The sequence below is a fragment of the Excalfactoria chinensis genome, chromosome Z, assembly GCF_039878825.1.
Source record: "Excalfactoria chinensis isolate bCotChi1 chromosome Z, bCotChi1.hap2, whole genome shotgun sequence".
NCBI classification, from domain to species: Eukaryota; Metazoa; Chordata; class Aves; order Galliformes; family Phasianidae; genus Excalfactoria; species Excalfactoria chinensis.
Genome location: NC_092857.1, coordinates 1,373,941 through 1,393,425, shown reverse-complemented (window position 1 = coordinate 1,393,425; position 19,485 = coordinate 1,373,941). Strand labels below are relative to the sequence as shown.

The window sequence follows — 19,485 nt, the reverse complement described above, 5'->3', positions numbered from 1 at the left end:
TGCCCACAGAAAGAAAACATCAATGTTTCACAAAGAACTGCCTGTCTGGTAGGAAACCCATCCCTGGTGAGAGCAGAGAGGCATCACAGAGCCACTGCAGGGCACACATCTCCATGCCATCCCAAAATAATCCCCTGGCCATGCACTACACCAGATCCCTGGGCTTGGGGGTTCCCTACCCTTGCTTTTATTTATCCCAGGTAGAAAAGATAACTAATTAACACATAAAGACAGAGGTATTACATCTTCAGGCAACCAGAGGAAAGGAGTCATTGAGCAGATCAGGCTGTCCAAAAAAGCAAGGGTTGGAGCACAGCAGCAGAAAGCACAGCTTACATCACGAAGATGATGACACAAGCAAGAAGAGGGTGGGGATGCAGCATCCTGATCCCACAGCACCCACCAGCCCAATGCACACAGGGAAGCATGCATACATGCAAACCAGCTGCTGAACCAGGTCCTTGTGGTCATTGGCTACCTCCAGATGGCAGGATGCAAAGCTGGAGCCCAGAGCTGCACCATCCTGGTGGCAGTGCCCTAAAAGCCATCCCTGCTGCCCTGCACCATGGGGAGACTGCACTGCCTAGGCAGGGTGCAGAGCCATGCAGAAGCAATGCTGGCAGATCCCATCTCACCAGTTCCCTCCTGCTGGGATGCCTGCAGGAGCCTGGCTCTTCATGGCCTGGCAATGTGCAATCCTACTCTTGTATGGCCACCACCAGGCTCTGTTCAGCCAAACAGGGTCAGCAAATAAGCTAGCAGAGGTCCATGGCAAGTAAACAGGGATGGTTTTCCCTGCTTCTTGATGCAGGACTTGTGAAGGCACTGGAAGACCCACTGGGATGAAAAAACAAGAACAGCACGACAGGAAATCCTCATAGCTGGAAACAGAACACCATCTGACCCAACAGGCCAAAGGAAAGACACCACAGGTTTCTTGCCACTGTCCCTGAGCGTGTGGCTTGCAGGTGGTTCATGGACCCCAAGACCCTTCTGGTTTTTGATGGTGCCACTGTCATTCACCACAGTCAGACTCAGGTCCTGCCTGCCCAGTAGCTCATACACCAATGTATCTTGGAACGAGATGATGCTTGAGGTCTCTCCCAACCCAAGACATTCTAGGACTCTATTCTAAGGTATCATCTCCTTCCATATGGAAACCATGCCCAAGAAATGAAATCCAAGAACAGAATTCCCAAGGAGATGTGTGCAGTCCTGCTATTACAGGGAAACCCAAGTGCACTTCTCTGGCAACTCAAGCCACCCCTGGAGGCAATGTGAAGGGGAAGAATGAGCACCCATTCCTTGGGAGCAGTTTTTTTTTTTGCTAGCAAGTTGGACTAATTTGAGCAATTAGGCACATTTCCCTTCGATATTAACATGAGAACAAATAAAAGGGAGCTCAGCTTGCTGCTCTCCTGCTTTTAATACATACATTTAAAGTAAGGGAACAAAAAGGGGGAGGGTGTAGGGGGGGTTGTTGAGGGGAAAAAAAAAGGTTTTATCTTTTCAGAGCATATGAAAAGGTACACATTCCTGCCTGGCTGCAGTGCTTGGCCTTGCAGTGCCCGTAATTGGAAGCAGTGTGCTCGGCGTCGCGGGCGTCCCATTCACAAGCACGATGAGGAAGCATTCCATTTTTCAATAGGAAATTTCATTGCTGGAAAACAATCCACCTTCCTCCCCTTTGCAGAAAGCCAAAGGGTGAGAGCTCAGCTAGCGACGCTTTCAGCTCAGAGCTCAGGGCTGCCAGAGGGTGCATTGCTCAGAAGCACATCGGGTTCTTTTCTATTTGCTTGGGAAAACTCAGAGGCTCTGTTTGCAACTTCTATTTCCATAACCACAAGCCCACGGTATTCTGTGACAGTTTTCCTTAGATTTTCAGCTCTCCACCTGATGCAAGGACCTGGAAAGCACCTGGGTGGATGCACAAGCCTCATCAGCATCCAAAGGGGCTTTTTGCACAGGGATTTCCATAGAAATACAGCTTTGTGTGTGTGTGTGTGTGTGTGTGTGTGTGTGGAATTTTATGAGCCTAGGACACCCCTGGCTATGTGGGACTGAGTAAAAGTCATCTTACACCAACTAAGAGAGTGGGTTTTCTGGAAGGAACAACGGGGACTGTGGAGAAAGTTAATCTGTAAGGGAACTCTAGGGACATTAAGAGCTGTAGGGCCATAAGGGGCTGTAGTGCCACTAGGGCTTCAGGGCCATGAGGGGCTGTAGGGCCATGGGGGGCTGCAGGTCACCTCAAAATCTCTCCCCACTTCTTCTCTGGGTCAAACAAACCAGGGAAGCTCAACACAAAATCTCCAGTTCCTTAGTAGAGACTGAGTGAAGGGGTGATGCTACACACTGAGATCATAGTATCATCATCATAGTATCGTGCGAGTTGGAAGGGACCTTAGAGATCATCGAGTCCAACTCCCGGGATTCGAGCCCTGGATATCTGGGACAACAGGGGCAGTTGCTGATCCTTCCCTCAGAAGGGAAGAAAATATGTTTTTCCACTGAGAAGACAAGGTACAGCTTACCCACACCTGCACAGAGTTAGGCACAGGATTCAGCCCTGAAGAGACAGGCAAATCATACAGCATCAAAGCACTGAAAGAGTCCTCACAAAGTCTTCTAGTTCAGCCCTGGACCCGCAGCAGGGATGTACAGGTGATGCCTAGTTCAGGACTGCCAGGGATGGATGCACAGCCCCACCAGGCTTCTTCAGAGGCTCTTTGTTGCAAGCCAGCATCACAGCACAGGGCTTTCATGCCAGGAAGATTTCTTTATTGCTGTGATGATCGTGATCATGTGTATCTGCATCACCCTGTGTATCTGTGCTTATTCTTCTAAGCAAGCCTTTTACATTCTAACACACATATTCAGTACATTTCCACTAACAATCCATTGGCTAGAAAGCAAGCAAGTTCCATAGCAAGTCTTCATAATCAGCAGAGAGTTTATCTAATGCCTAGATGCAAAACACCCCTGTTTATTCAGACCTTCTGTCTCCTTCCCAGAGCCTCATTATCAGCAAGTTGATATTCCATGAGTCCAAGCTGACCTCTCCATCTCTCACAGTTCTTCAGCAAAGAACTCACAGAGGGGAGACCTTCACCATGAGGGTGGTGAGGCTCTGGCTCTGGTGCCCAGAGCTGTGGGTGTCCCAGCTCTGATGATGCCTGAGGCCATGGAGAGTACCCTGGGCAGCCTGAGTTGGTTGGGGGGGACCCAGCTCATAGTAGGGTGTGAGACTCGGGTCTTCAAGGGGGGGGGTTGAGGTCCCTACCAACCCAACAATTCTGTGATTCTATGGTTTTCTGATTTTACTGCCCCAAGGATCTGCTCTTAGTGTAAGTCCCATCATGGACCCTATTAACATCAAACAAGCCAGGAAAGTCAAGCAAACCTTCCTCTCTTCTGTCCATCACCCTGGAGGTTGGGCTCAAGACTTCAGACTCCCTGAACGCTGGAGCTGACTGCCCCACTAAACCCCAACAAACCTTCAAGCAGACAAACAACAAGCATCTATTTTTGCAAGCTGGGCTCATTGTTGCTGTGCTGTCACACTGAGCTGCCACCAAAGCTTTCCTAGAACTCATTAACGGTGATGGCTGCAACACTATTCCATCTGGCCCTCCTCTTCAAGGGTGGGAGCACTCAAGTGCTGACTGGCCTATTGTCCCACAAAGTGACTCCTGCACAGCACAGTGAAGGCTGAGAGAGTGTCCTACAATGGGACCAAAGTGTGGGTGCACTTTTCTGGGATTACGAGAGGGAAAAATAAAGAGATGCCTCTTGAAGAGTCTTTGTGGCTCTTTGTGTGACAGCTCACAATAACAGACAGGGCAAAACAGAGCAAAGCTGATTCAAATTATGCAACTCCAGGAACTTAGGCTTCAAGAAATTCCCCGTTTCTTAGAACTGCTAGCATCCACATCCGCATGCATCCCAGACACCACTGTTAGAGCTCTATGGGGTGGTGGTTCATTCTTGAGCTAATGCTACATCCCTTCCATGAGGAGATGGAAAAGGTGTAAATGGGCAAAATCATCTGCAGCTCACCCATTCTGCTGGGTCATGGTAGCAGATATTCCCATGTGGTGATCAAAGCAAGCCACAAAAGTGTTGTACAAACTTCTTATACAGATATACACAGTGCCAACACCATCAGTCTGTCCTGCAACAGACGCGGGATGGGAAGGGATATACATGGGGCTATTTAGAACTTTATCATATTCCCAAAGAACCACTTTTTAAGTTTTATTGCAGCTGGCAAAAAGTTTGTAAAACGTCAAGTGCTGAATGTGCTCATGATACGGTAGATGGGGAAATTCTTACATGTAATCTAATCTAATCTACTTCTTGATGTATTTACAGCACCACATTCCTCACCATGGTTTCAGTGTGGTATTTAAGAGCTGATGCTCGTGAAGATAGTATTAAAAGGTAAATGGATCCTCAGTTCAGTGTGCTCTTCACTAGGAAGAAGAAAAGAAAGGGGGAAAGAGGGAAGGAGAGAAGGAGAAAGAAGAATGAAAGAACATTGAACAGAGAGAGATGGAAGGAAGGAAGGAAGGAAGGAAGGAAGGAAGGAAGGAAGGAAGGAAGGAAGGAAGGAAGGAAGGAAGGAAGGAAGGAAGGAAGGAAGGAAGGAAGGAAGGAAGGAAGGAAGGAAGGAAGGAAGGAAGGAAGGAAGGAAGGAAGGAAGGAAGGAAGGAAGGAAGGAAGGAAGGAAGGAAGGAAGGAAGGAAGGAAGGAAGGAAGGAAGGAAGGAAGGAAGGAAGGAAGGAAGGAAGGAAGGAAGGAAGGAAGGAAGGAAGGAAGGAAGGAAGGAAGGAAGGAAGGAAGGAAGGAAGGAAGGAAGGAAGGAAGGAAGGAAGGAAGGAAGGAAGGAAGGAAGGAAGGAAGGAAGGAAGGGAAAGAAGAAAAGGAAAGAAAGAAAGAAAAGAAAGAAAGAAAGAAAGAAAGAAAGAAAGAAAGAAAGAAAGAAAGAAAGAAAGAAAGAAAGAAAGAAAGAAAGAAAGAAAGAAAGAAAGAAAGAAAGAAAGAAAGAAAGAAAGAAAGAAAGAAAGAAAGAAAGAAAGAAAGAAAGAAAGAAAGAAAGAAAGAAAGAAAGAAAAGGAAAGAAAGAAAGAAAAGGAAAGAAAGAAAGAAAGAAAAGGAAAGAAAGAAAGAAAAGGAAAGAAAGAAAGAAAGAAAAGGAAAGAAAGAAAGAAAAGGAAAGAAAGAAAGAAAGAAAGAAAGAAAGAAAGAAAGAAAGAAAGAAAGAAAGAAAGAAAGAAAGAAAGAAAGAAAGAAAGAAAGAAAGAAAGAAAGAAAGAAAGAAAGAAAGAAAGAAAGAAAGAAAGAAAGAAAGAAAGAAAGAAAGAAAGAAAGAAAGAAAGAAAGAGAAAAAGAGGAAAAAGAGGAAAAAGAGGAAAAAGAGAAAAAGAAAATCTAGGGAATTGATAGTTTCTATACATTTAAGGAACAACTTCATGCCATTTTAAAATAAGTCTAAGTCCTTCCTAATAAGATGCCTAACAATGTGTGAATTATACAGCCATAAAACTGATACTTCCATCTGACATTTGCTGGTAGGAATAAATCAGATCTCAGAGAAGAGACGCTGGGATTTCAATGGGCATTATCATAACTTTAAATGTATTAGTGGTGATGTGAAAGCCGGACATTGTTACACAGACAGACACGCTGTGTTCATAACCAATGGTAATTTGGAGAACGCATAATTTGCTCCTACCAAAATAGCACAGCATGTGGTTTCTTTGCCCTTTTTAGTATATAGCCTCATCGTTTCTTTTGGCTTGTTGAAAGAAATGTGCTCTGCACAAACTGAGCGAGAGCACAGACCTTCCTCAGCTCATACAAAACAGGTGGACACGCACCAGGAAATGGAGTTTTTTAGAAGCAGCTAATAGGATAAATAGAGGATTATAGAAATGGAGATGAAACCGAACGAGGAGTTGGTTCAAAAACAGAATCGTGGAGCCATAGGATCATCAAGGTTGGAAAAGACCTCCAAGACCTCATGCCATCCAACTGCCCAACCAACATTCCCCACTAAACCGTGTCCCTCAGTACAACATCTAAATGCTTCTCAAACACCTCCAGGGATGGCCACCCACCTCCACAATGGGCAGCCCATTCCAGTTCCGGACCACTCTCTTGGAAAATAAATTGTTTCTAATATCCAACCTGAACCTCTCCCGGTGCATCTTGAAGCCTTTGGCATGGTGGAGATCTACCAAAAAAACAACAACCTAACATACAGAAGGGGAAAAGCCACAGCAACAAAACCCACTGAGGGAAAGCAGTGCTGTATCCCAAGCACAGCGGCAGGGCAGAGCCAGCATACCCTTCCATTTCACTGCAGGCAAACCCTAACTGTTGTAGCACATTTATTTCCAATGAATCACATTGAAACTACACAATCAAACCCCAAACTCTCACTGGGGACACAGGGATTGTTGTCACTGTTGTTTTATTTTTATCCTCTGAGCTCAGGAGGTCTGCAATGGATAGGAGATGCCAGCAAGCTCAGGCCACCTCAAATCACAGTGATTGCATTTCCCACAACCCCTGAGCCATTCAATTGAAGGATTTGTTTGGAAACTGGAAAAAAAAGGTTGTCATCACTCTTAAATTTAGAAAGTGCTTCAGATCTGAGAGCTTTCACCTCCTCCCATCTACACCTGCCCCGGGATGCAGTGAGGTCAGAGCCCATCTGCACAGGGTTCGATCTGCTGGGACTTTCCATCCCAACCAGACCCACAGAGAGGGCGAGCAAAACTCTCAGTGCTTTTCCAAAATGCCTTCTGCCATCCCTAAAAATTAGCATCTGCACTTTGCCACTCGCACAGCTGCAGCGTGACAGCCGGGCTGGTGCCAGCATCCATCAGGATCGCTGGGGGAACAGGAAACGAGTCCTTGGTGTCAGCTGTCAGAGATTCTGGTTGTGCAAGAGAAGGCCTGGTGGAAAAACCCTATGGGATTGAATGGGGAATTTCATCCTTTGCATCTTTTCTCCTTAAAACTTGGAGAGAATGTCAGCAAACATTTGGAGAAATCAATATGCTATGCTGCCAGCTTTCAGAACCTCGTGTTTTTGTTATTTATCCACTCTTTTTCTCTTCTTTTTTTCCTGTCAATTTGGCTATTCCTGCAGCAGAAGTAAGAGTCAGGTGCCAAATTGTTGGCCAGTGTGAGCCACGGATGGAAAATTTCATTGCAGTAAAGAGCAGCAAGACCCGGGCTGGAAAGGATGCCCCATGAACATTAACCCAGAAAACTAGAAAACTACTCTTTTTCTTGCAAATATTTCATCTTCCCTGATACTGATTTAGAGACATAGAAACACGGAATCATAGAATGGCTTGGGCTGGGGAAGACCAGTTTCAACCCCCTGCCATGGGCTGATTGTCAGCTTATGCTGCCCAGGGCCCCATCCAGCCTGGCTTTGAACTCCTCCAGAGATGGAGCATCCACAACCCCTCTGGACAGCCTATGCCGCACTCAACAATCTCTGAGCAAATAATTTCTTCCTAACATCTGACCTGAATCTCCTCTCTTTTAGTCTAAAGCCATTCCCCCTTGTCCTGTCATCAGCAGACCATGTAAATGTCTCCCTCCTGCTTGTAAGCTCCCTTCAAATACTAGAAAGCTGTAGTGAGGTCTCCCCAGAGCCTTCTCTTCTTCAGGCTGTACAAGTCCAGTTCCCTCAGTCTTTCTTCATAGGAGTGCTGCTCCAACTCTTTGGACATCTTTCTCATGCTCTCATGTTCCCACTTCTCCAGCTTGTCCAGGTCCCTTTGAATAACATCTCTTCCTACTGCTGTGTCAATGCACTGCTCAGCTTGGTGCCACCTGCAAACTGCTGAGGATGCACTCATTAAAGAACACCACTGCTAACACAGAACCCTGTGGGACACCAATCATCACTGCCCCTCCCTGGACACAGAGCCACTGACCACGTTCCTTTGGCTGCAACCATCCAATCAATTCCTCATCCACTGAATAGTTCAGCCTTCAATTCCATATCTCTCCAATTTAGCGATAAGGATGTGGTGCAGGACCATGTCAAAGGCCTCACAGACAGGCCTTCTCCAACCTCAATGGTTCTGTGATTCTATTCAGGGACAGGGTCAGTGGATATGGTGAGGATGGGCTGGGGTTGGACCTGATGTTCTTGGACGTCTTTTCCAGCTTTACCAATTTAGTGATCCTCTGACTGCCCTCTTCCTCCATGGCAATGGATATCAGCTTTGGCTTTGGTAACTCACTAAAATGGGAGGAAAGATATGACATGTGAAATAGCTACAAAGGATCTCATGAGAAGTCAGCAATCAATGAATGATGCTTGCGGCAGAGCCACCCTTCTTGCTGCACAGGCCAAACCCAGAGGGAAATCACGGGTGAAAAAAAAAGGTATTGTGTCAATATGCAGGCATCTGGAGCCATCCCAGCAGCAGATCTTAGACTGCAAGACAGATTTTGTTTATTTGTTTTGCACTGTTGCTTGCCAGTGCACAACCTCACTTTGGGCATTTGTCCTAACGCACAATTTGCATGCCAGATGCTCTTTCGTATTGCTAATTGTTGAAACAAAGTGGGTACTGAATGAGGTCCTTTGAGGTTGGCGGGGGCTTCAACCACAGACAGCGTTGAGCTAATTCTGCTTCCAATGAATGGAACAGCAAATACACGTTGGCAAAACGCTATCCACTGTTGTTCGTGGACAGCACGGGAACAATGGTGAATGCCCTCAGAAATTCTTTCCTCTACTAAGGTGAAACCTCATGCTGGCCTCTGTGTGGCCTCAGTGTAACACTGATGCCAGAGATGGGTAACACTGAATGCGCTTTAGGATTTGGCATCTGTCTGCACAAACAAGGTTCGATTTTTGGGTGGTGCTGCCTGGAGCCAGGAATTGGACTTGACGATGCTTATGGGTCCCCTCCAACTTGGGATATTCCACGATTCTAAGTTGTTTCCAGCCCTTATCAGTTGAAACTGACATCTCAAAGAAGTATCCACTCTGAGAGTGGATGGCACAGGCACACTGAGAAGCCCACTGCTGTGCTGGAGAAGAAGGTGAACATCTCCTTGAGGGCACCCCTTGGCTTTCATCAACATACTTGTATTTGAGTTGCTGTTTCCTCACTCAGCCACACTATCAGCAGACCTTTCCATGCTTCTCTATACTTTTAAGTGGCTGAAGTAATTCAGTACAGCAGTGAACATTGCCTTCTCCCTGCTCCCACAGCATTTATGAATCGGTGGTGAAGCTCAGGCGCCTGTAGGATACCTGTGGAACCACAGTGAAAAATGAACATTTCCTCCTTTCCTCTGTTTTGTTTTTTTTTTTCCCACACTATCATTAATCCCCCAGAAAATCTCATCCTGTGACAGCTTAACTTCTTCGGGAGTCTTTGGCAAAGGACAGAGTCACTACGCTGGGGAAATTCAAGGACACTCTACTGAGTGGGCCATTTTTCTGCCCATTCCTGTCTCCTCCACAGAACACGAACAGATTGATGAAGAACGACTGCACTCTATAAAACCCAGGCTGACTCTTCCCTCTGTATGTCGTATTTATTCATCCACCCATGAATGCAGTTCCAGAGATTCAACAAAGCTGTCTGGTGTAAAAAAGTCAAGCAAAAACAATGACCACTGCTGGTCCTTCCAGCACTGCCTTACTTTGTTGTCCTCCTGTTCCCATCCCTCTTTATGCAGCTGAGTGGCAGCTGGAAAATTCAAGCTTGAATTCTCTCAATACTCTCAAGTACATTCAAGAGTTCTTGTTTGCATCTGCTCTTCATTGCACTGATTTGCTCTAGAATCTCCCCCTCTAAAACTCTTCTTGAAGACTCTTTGCTTTGCTTTCTGTCCACAAAAAAAGAAATGGGCTCCTTCCAAGCTACAAAGTGATGCAATAATTAATACAACATTTCTGCCACAGCTCTTTTTTGTTATTCACTGCTCCCTTTCTTCCTGCCATCTACAGACTTCCTACCTGGCTTCCTGCTGCTCCAATATTTGGATCTGTTCTGTTGGTGCCCTCTACATTTTTTGCCAAGCTGTCCCCCAACACTTCTGGCGCTGTGACAGTTTGACATTTAGGTTGTTATTTTTTACATTTTCAAGTGGTTTTTATATTTTTTTTTCCTGCTTTTCCTCGACTGGATGGCAATACAATTTCTGCTAATTATTTCCCTTGATTTACTGTTTAATTATACTTGGGTTCTTGGATAGTAAATGGGATTTCAGAGCTAGAATATATTTTTTGGAGTTTTTAACAGCAAATTACTCAACAGCTTCCACTTCATCCTCATTTTACCTTCTGAGCTGCTTCTTTTACCTCTGCTACCAGCAGCATCCCTTGTTTTACTGAACAGCCTTACAAATGCTGGGCACCATCAAAGAATCATAGAATAACAGAATTGTGAAGGCTGGAAAAGACCCTCAAGATCCCAAAGCTCAACCCCATCCCATCTCCACTGTGCCCACTGACCATGACCCTAAATAGAACCGTAGGATCATTAGAGTTGAAGAAGACCTCCAAGACCCCCAAGTCAAACCCCAACCCACCACACCCACTGACCATGACCTCAAGTGCCATGGTTAACTGAACACCTTGAAGTAGGTTTTGGGAGTGCACTCCTCCCTATGGCCAAGCACTGAGTGCAGAAGCAAAGCCCCCACAATCCAGCCATACAAAATTCAGGCTGAGTCACCCCACCTGGCCGTAGTTAGCAGCCAGGAACTGGAATGTTTCTGTGTGTTCAGCTGGGCTGTGCCTCCATCACTGCCAGGAGCACCGACAGAGAGCAGATGAGAGATCTGAGATTGGGTTTATCCAGATATTCCAGGAATAACAACGTTGAGAGTGCTAGTGAATAAATACAGACAGGAAAATGCTGTGCCCAAAGTTCCCCTGAAACAGAGAGACTCTGAAAGCTGGGGACAGGAAGCATGCTGGGGAGCTGCTATGGAAATCTGATGGTACCCAGAAACTCTGGACCAAGCTGCAGCCATAACATTTAATACTGTTGGAGCTGCACCCAAGCTCTCCAATGACGAGGAGCTCCTAATACAGAGCAGACTGGGATGGCATCGTCCCCAGTTTGGACTGGGATCACTCACCACCCATCAACACATGGAGAGCTCAGGACAGCACACACACCCCCAACACCACACACATCTCGTTTGGAGCCCCTCTGATGGGAAACCCCAGGATTACTCATTCTCTTCCATCAAACACCTTTGATTCAGACAGCTGTTGGGGGCTGTGCACACCTGGCTCTGAACTGTGCAGCTGATGCCCACGATCTCTGCGCAGCAGATGAACGCACAGCTACTCTGCTCCAAACCCACAGCTCAGGAAAGCCACGGGACCACAGCATCTGCATCAGAGCCCAGAGAGAGCAGCTCTGGGCTGGGCAGGAGGAAAATCAGGGAGGGAAGCAGAAAAATGGCAAGCAGAGGGGTTGGGACTTCTCTGGGATGAGGCCACTTCTGCCCTTTCCCCACTGCCAGCCCCAGGTTTGGCCAAAATGAGGGCACATGTGCTCTCCTAAGTAGGGCACTGCGGTCTGACGGTGCTTGGCACGGAGCAGGGCAGTGCCTCCAGCTCTATCCATCCCCCCATATTTATGTTACTGCCGTCGGGATCCTTTTTGCTGACGATGCTGCCTTGCCCTCCTTCTGCCCTCCACAGAATTTCATTAGCACTGCCATGCCAGCCGGGGGACAAAACCATCTTTTATTCCTATTTTATTCCTCCCCTCTGTGCATTACTCCAACAGGAGCCCCGCAGCAGCACACACCGGGAGCTCTGCAGACAGGACCCGGTTCTGATGGACCCAAGTGGGACTCAAGCACTGCACACCATCACCCCTCAGAAATCCCAGCTTCACTGCCACGATGGAAAGGAAATTTTCCTCCCTGGGGGTTTACGGGATGGTTCTGTAAAGGCATGCATGGGAGCGCAGCAGGATGTTACCTAAAGCCCAGCCCTGCAGAGATGAATCTCCATCACTGTGCTTCCTGAAAGCAGTGGGAACAGCTGTAGGGTGACCCTGGGTGTCAGGCTCAGCCCCCACCCAGCAGCAGCACTGCCTGTGTGAGGTGTGGGAGGGGGAAAGAGAGGATGCACAGATTTGTACTCCATCTCAGTGCTGCATCAAGGACATCTTGCTGCGCCGACACACCGCTTCCAGAACTCTCCTTAAGTCCTTGCTTGGAATATGGACGGATCCACCCAGACTGCAGCTCAGGAATTTCCCACCCTCTCCTCCCATGTTGATGACCTGAGACCCACACTGCAAAACTGCCTGTTTTAGACCCCTCTGAGTATACTCACAGTGTCCTTCCCCCCCCTTTCCTTCCCCATGTTTGTAAGGATGCAGCACACTGTAACACCTCACCCGCATCACCTCCATCACTCCTCCGTGTGCTCTTTATGCAGCAACAATTACACTTTGCCCAACTTTTCCATTAACCCAAACAGCCCTGAGTCATGTCTCATGAACTAGCAGGTTTTGTTTTCAATCTGTTTCAGTACTCAACGTCTGCAAGCATCAGACAAATGCAAGAGGTTTGGTCCCCCCAGTGCCTCGCAGGGACAAATCAGTCTGGATGCTCTGCAGACATGAATGACGTCCTGAGATGCCAGACAGCTCTGAACGAGGTCCAGGATTTATCTTAGGAGTGGCTGGCTGCACAGACACTGCAAGCACCCCTATAGGATTCATCTGCTAAAAGCACCATTCCCCAGCCTCTGCAGTGGGGTGGAAGCTGAACGCATGCAGCTCACAAGCTCCCATGGTGAAGGCAGCTGAACTGGGAGCATTGTGACTCACAGGGCTGCATCTCAGAGCTGTTCTGACTGCTGGACAGGCTCTCCACTGTCCCATAATGCTCACACTCTGCTGGATGGCTCTCGCAAGTGCTGGGGCACATGTGCAGGTGGTTCCTCACTGGGGTCGTTAATAGGGTCTGTCTATTAAGATGTCTGTTCTCAAGGCGTCTAGGAGCTTCACATGCTGCTCACCCCTCCACCAGCTCTGACCCTCAGCCACAGACTTCTGCGGGCAGTGGAACAGAGGAGGTGTCAGATTTTGCCTCTCAGAAGCCAAGTGGTGTGGACCCAAATGGTGCAAACATGGGAAATCATGATAATTTTGGAGTCTTACTTCCCACAGCCAGTCCAATTACGGGGAAAAAAAGTCAGGGAAAAGTAGGTTTAGATAAGCAAGGGAAAGTGGCGGAACTCAAAGCTCCCAAAGCACCAAAAGCTCACACCTCCTGCAGCTGTCTCAGGCTGTCTGCAGGCTCAGGATGCTGCTGCTCAGATGCACACTGACAGCCTCACAGCAATGCTGAGCGATGCATTTTGGGCTTGGCTCCTCAGAGAAGCAAGGCTTGTTGTACGTACGTGGGTCTGTGGCACCCATCACCACTTCCACTCCAGTTTCAAGGGGAGGAATGATAGCAGGAGGTTAGGAACCTCATAAAGTCTTCATGAAAACAGGCAAGAGTATCCAGAGAGAGCCACCAAGTGACACTGCTGAAAGAGAAGCTGCAATGTGAGCCTGACACCCGACCACTCCACCCAGAGCCCCACACACCCAGACAGCCCCACGTACAAGAGGGCAGACCCTCTTCCAAAGGATTTGCTCCTTTGAGCTCTGAACCTGCAGGCACAGGAGGCTGTCTCCAGCAGTCTCACATGGGTGCTCCTATAGCCCCTCATATAATCTGTTCCTCTCCTTCCATCACAGCAGAGGCTCTGACCCCCCCCAACTCAGCAGCACTGCTCCCATTGCCACCCTTGGTACAAACCAAGGGAGAGCCCCATTTGCAGCCCTATTTGAGCATCATCCCACCTCTGCAGTGCGCTCTTTGCTTCTCACCTTGTGAGCCCAGGAGCTACACTCCAGCCTGGCACTGGGGCTGCAGTCTGTGCTATTGTTACCATTTAACGAGAGGAAATTATCATTAATGCTGATTTTAGCTTTTCTTTTTCCTTTTTTTTTTTTTTTTTTTTTTTTATCCCCCTCTTTAATTTATTTCTTTTAATGGCTTTCCCAGAAAAACTGCACCAGATTCTGGCTTTACATGGCGTGCTGCCACCTGAATGCTAATGAGAGCCAAGGGGACCCAGCGTGTCACCAGGCTGCAGCAGAGCTGCGTGCTCCCTGCCAGACAGCAAATTGATTTCCAAATGGCTCCAATGGCAGAAGGTGGCTCACAGCTTGGATCCGCACAATTACCTGAGCACTCCTCTCTGTGGGCTCTTCTGCTGCTTGAAAATAACCTCAGCTCTCCAGCATGGGTCTCCCAAATGGAGAGAGGTGAGACCCTGGCAATGCTGAGAAGTGTGGGTGCTTCTCCATCAATGGAGGTGTCCTGTGTCATGAATGGGGCCCTGGGCAGCCTGAGCTGGTGAGAGGGCAGCCAGTCCACAGCCTGTAGGGGCGGAGGGCTGTAAGGTCCCTTCCAACCCAATCATTAAATGGTTCTGTGATCTTCAAGGACCCTTCCAACCCAACCATTCTATGGTTCTATGATCCCCAATGTCTTTTCCAACCCAACCATTCCACAGTTCTGTGATCTTCAAGGTCCCTTCTAACCCAATCATCCTACGGTTGTGTGACCATCAAGGTCCCTGACAATCCAACTATTCTATGGCTCTGTGTTCTTCAAGGTCCCTTCTAACCCAACCATTTTGTGGTTCTGTGATGTTCAATGTCTTTTCTATCCCAACCATTCTAAGGTTCTATGTTTTCATAATTCCATGATCCTGTGATCCCATAATTCGATGACACATCTTCATCCCCTCACCCTCAGAGCACTTTTTTTGCCCTGCTTTTCGAGAGAGGCTTGGAGGAGTAAAAAAATACAGATGGCTCAGAGCTAAGGAAGGGTCCTGTTTGTCTGTTTGATTGATCGTTGAAGAAACTGCTAAATCAATTAGGCTGCCGCGCGTGGGCCAGAACAGACCGACCTTCTCCATTCCCTCCTTGCCAAAAGCCCCATGCATGAGGCTGAGGGCAAAGGGTGTGCGGTATGAGCAGTAAGGATGTCCCCAAAGAGACATAGCTCAGCTCAGGCATGCTCAGCCCTGCTTCCAATAGACTCATCTTGTCCTTGGCCTGCTCTCGATGGTAAGGAAGCAAGGCCAGAAAGGCACGACTGCTGCAGGCTGAGCCCAGCCCCCAGACCAATGCAGACTGGGACAAGGGGGAGTGAGGGAAATCTGAAACGCTCCCATTAACCCGTGGGTAACATAAGCAGTGGCCTCAAAGATAGCATTTCATCTGTTCCCACACACTGCTGCATCTCGGGGCACTCAGCAGCTGGAATGCGACAGGCTGAAGTGCAATTTATGGAGTGCTCTGTGACCTCAAGGGGTGAACGGGACTGCAAGATAGCATTTATTAGTACTGTTTTACATTAAAAGGAGCACGGCTCAACGGCGGTTTACATTTCTGGGGCACCTTTCATCTCCAAAAGATAACAAAAGCATCCCACAAATAACGAGTGTGAGCCAGAGCTTCGCCCCCAGCTCTCCCCATGCTTGTACCTGCTTATGTCAAGGCACAGAGGCATTCAGATCTCCTGCTCTGTCTGTAGATGTCTCCCACAACAGACACCACGCCACTCCAAAACCCCACCGAGACCACATGAAAAAAGCCAACATTCCACAGCACATCCCTTCCTTTGTACAGCCAAGCAGGCATTGCATGAGGGATAATTGGAGGCACCCAAAATAGGTATGGTTCAGGGGGTGCTGTGTGGCTGGACAAGCCAGCGCTCCTTCAGCACCAATGCTGGGCTGTTGTGGTTGGAGAATGGAATCGAGGGTCAAGGTGTAGAACCTGCAGATGCACAGAGCCTCCAGGAATCCATGTATCACCCCAAAGCCATGGGGCTGTGCATATGCCCAGTCATGCCATGATGTCCAGAGCATCCCTACTGACCCCAAAGGGACAATCCATCCCATCTGCAGAATGAGGATCACAACAGACAAAGCAAATGAAGAACTGCAGTGACAGTCTGCCGTATTGTGACCTGCCTGGATCAGTTCTTGACCAGATCTCACACTGGCTGACGCCACTGCAGTGAGAATGAATTTTGCATTGGGCTCTGCAGCCTTTCCTTCTCTCAGCCTCCCTGCTAAATGAGCTTTGAAAAAAACCTTGTGCTTTGCACTGGTTTAAAGCACTAAAGCTCTGAGCTGAGCACGCTGAAAAAGGAGGAGTCACTCACAAAGAGAAACCCCAGCATCTTGTTCAGGTTTGGGCTCAACCTTGTTGAAGACATCTCACCACAGCTGGGACCACTCAGAGGAGTGCAGTCATCACCTTCCCAAGGCTTGTCCATATCTGTGATGAGCAGCAGGTTGGCATCCCACAAAGCCCATGGGATGGGATGCTTAGCACCGCTCAGCAAACTTCTGTCTGCTCCCCTAGAGGTGACACAAAGCTGACCCTGGAGGTGCTTAAGAGCCACGTAGATGTGGCATTTGGGGACGTGGTCAGTGGAGACAGTGGGATGGGTGGGGATTTGGCTTGGGGATCTAGGAGGCTTTCTCTGACCTGAATGATTCTGTGGTTCTATGATCTCCATCCATCAGTGCACAGGCTGCTGCAGCCTCCAAAACGCTCTCAGTATTTCTGCAGGCACCACCTCCCCTCTGCAGTGACTGGTTAACAGGACAGAACGCTGCCTCCTCACCATGCATTTCCAGAGGATGGCTTAAAGAGGGGAAAGAAAAGGTGCAAAGGATTCCATGCTCTAGGTTTGAAATCCAAGCAGTGCTTTCCGAGTCATTTTTGCACAGCCCCACTAGGATTTCTATTTGGATTTCAGCAGTTTCCTTCCTGCTGAGCATTACTCACTTCCCAGGGCAGCACAGCTTCCTACAATGTCTTAAATTAAATTATCAGGGGCTCATAACTACCATGGGAAGGAACCCACATCAGGCCACACAGCGCAGAGAAAGGGAAAACCTTCCGGTCTCTATTCTGCAGGGAAGGGCAAGGCAAGAGAAGGCAGGCACAGCCCAGGGCAGAGTTGAGATGTGCAAAGGGATTCCAGATAGCAGTGCCAGGAAACCAGCCAGGGCTGATCCTCAGAGCTCCATGAAGCCCCTCATATCCCTCACTCCAGGGTACAGCTGGCCCTTCTGGAAACCATGGCACACTGTTGATGCACATTGAGCCTGTCATCAGACAATCCCCTTCTCTGTAGGGCTGCACTCTGGCTCCCCGTCCTCCAGCACAAACATCCATCCAGGATTACACCACCCCACATGCCTAATCTGACACTTGCTCCCATTGAATTTCATATGGTTGGTGATTGCCCAGTGCCCTAATATATCAGGATTTCTCTGTAGGACTCTCTACCCTCAAGGGAATCAGAAGCTCCTCCTGTTTTAGTATTGGACGATACCTTGTTAACTTCGTTAGTGTGCGTTCAACTCCTTTGTGCACAACACTGATAAAAGCATTGAAGAGAACTGGCATGAAAATTAAGCACAGCTTCCCACAGGTCCTCCTCAGCTCACCAGGGATGAGTCGGATGAGATCCCAGCTCAAGTCCCTGCTATGAGAAGTGTGCCAGGGATACTGCTCCTACCATTAGGTGAGGAACTGGCTTCAATGTTCTTTCAGCCCACCAAGAAATCCCGTATGTAGGAGCATCAGATGCTGAGAGGCTGTTCTGCATCTTCCCTTTCGGGTCTACAATCAGTGCTTTTCACCATTTCCCAACTAAGCCCTTCCAGGAACTGGATGAGGAGGAATAATGATTTATCATTATTATTATTATTTTAATCCGGTGACATTTCCTATTTGTGCTAAAAGTAGGAATCAAAATGGCTGAGGTCAATTGGAAACAGATTTCAGGGAAGGGAAAGGGGATCAGCTACAAGAAAAACCGAGCGTGCCACCCCTCCGCGTTCCGTGTAAATCAAAATGAAATGTCTTCATTCACTGTCAAGTCATTTAACCGTCTTGCTTAACCTTTCTTCCTTCTAACTGAAAACCACCGTTTCAAAACAAAGGAGTTGAAAAGCTCCATTGAGAAGATGTCAGAAAGAAACGCTCTGGCATTTCCAAAATGACACATTTCATTTTGGCATTTCAAACGAAATGCCTGGACATTAAAAGTAAATTAACTCTCCCCGGGGATTTCGAACGTATCAAGTTGCCAAATTCAGCTTCTGCTTATGAATAGTTTGGTCTTTCCTAAATCCAACTTGTGAGTGATTTTACACTGATTTTATCGTTTGCTTTCAGTCTGGGCTGTGATACTGAGACTCCAGCACTGCCCTGGTACACGATCCATCTCTGTACTTGCTTCAAATTTCATCTCCAGCCTACATCTCAAGTCTAGAAATACATACACCTTATGAAAATACTATATATGAAGAGAATAGGTTAGCCTATGACCTGAGAACGGTCTCTCAAATTACTTTAACACATGCTCCGCTCCTAATATACTGCTGTCATTCATGGGGATTAATGGTCATAATTAATCACCAGATTTGAAGGCACGGGAGAAAACCATCTCCCCACGCACAATGCAGAGGGAACATTATTTATTTGCTAGCACTAACATATAATAAAAACAGCTTCTCAGTAGGTTTCTCCTCACATACACACAGACAACCGTGTCAAGCCATGAGTGATTTGCAAGGCTTTGGGGGCACAACAAGAGCAGCCGGCAATGACAACCAAGGGTATTGTCTAAAACCACTCTTCAGATGAGTAATACCCATGCTGATGGGTGTGTGTGTCAGCCAAAGGCCCTGGTGAAGGGTCTGGGGACACGGCTGTAGCCACACTCCATCTCGCTTTCATCAGCTGGTGGGGGGACGCAGCATGGGAGCTGCAGTGCTCACCAATGGGCTGGAGTTCCTGCAGCCATGCTTCTAGAAGATACCATGCTCACAGGCTTCAAGCCAACTGGGATAGACAGTATCTACAGGGAAAAAAACGCAGCATTGAGCTTAAGAATCATCAGATCATGAAGGCTGGAGAACACCTCCAAGATTCCCAACCCCAACCCATCCCACCATGCCCAATGACCACATCCCCATGTGCCCCATCATCTCCACAGTTCTGAAACACCTGCAGGGATGGGGACTCCCCCACCTCCCTATGCAGATGTACCACTGCATCACTGCTCTCTGGGAGAAGAAATTGTTCCTAATAACCAACCTGAACCTTCCTCTGGTGTAACCCCAGACCATCAGCTCCTGTCCCACCAACCTTGTTCCAAACTGGCTCCAGCCTGGTTCACAGCATCATACAATCACTGTATTTGGAGAAGACTCCCACACTGATCAAGTCCAACCCATGCCCACTATGCCCACTAACCATGTCCCTAACTGTCACCATTCAGGCATGACCCTGTGGGGGTGACAGATGGAGCAAAGAGCTGTTCAGTAAATCAGCCAGGGGCAGAAGGATCAGT

General features: G+C 47.9%; 1 protein-coding gene across 3 annotated transcripts in view; it reads right to left on the bottom strand.

Annotated features, from left to right (window-relative positions):
- Positions 1 to 19,485, bottom strand: part of ZBTB7C (zinc finger and BTB domain containing 7C) — a 100,626-nt gene that overhangs the window by 67,041 nt on the left and 14,100 nt on the right. The window contains exon 1 of one of the 3 annotated variants that reach the window (XM_072359939.1): positions 18,911 to 18,992. The exons of the other annotated variants lie outside the window; for them this stretch is intronic. The gene's annotated coding sequence lies outside the window, so the exon portion shown is untranslated. Of the gene's footprint in view, positions 1 to 18,910; positions 18,993 to 19,485 lie in introns of those variants that run through there. 3 annotated transcript variants of the gene reach the window in all.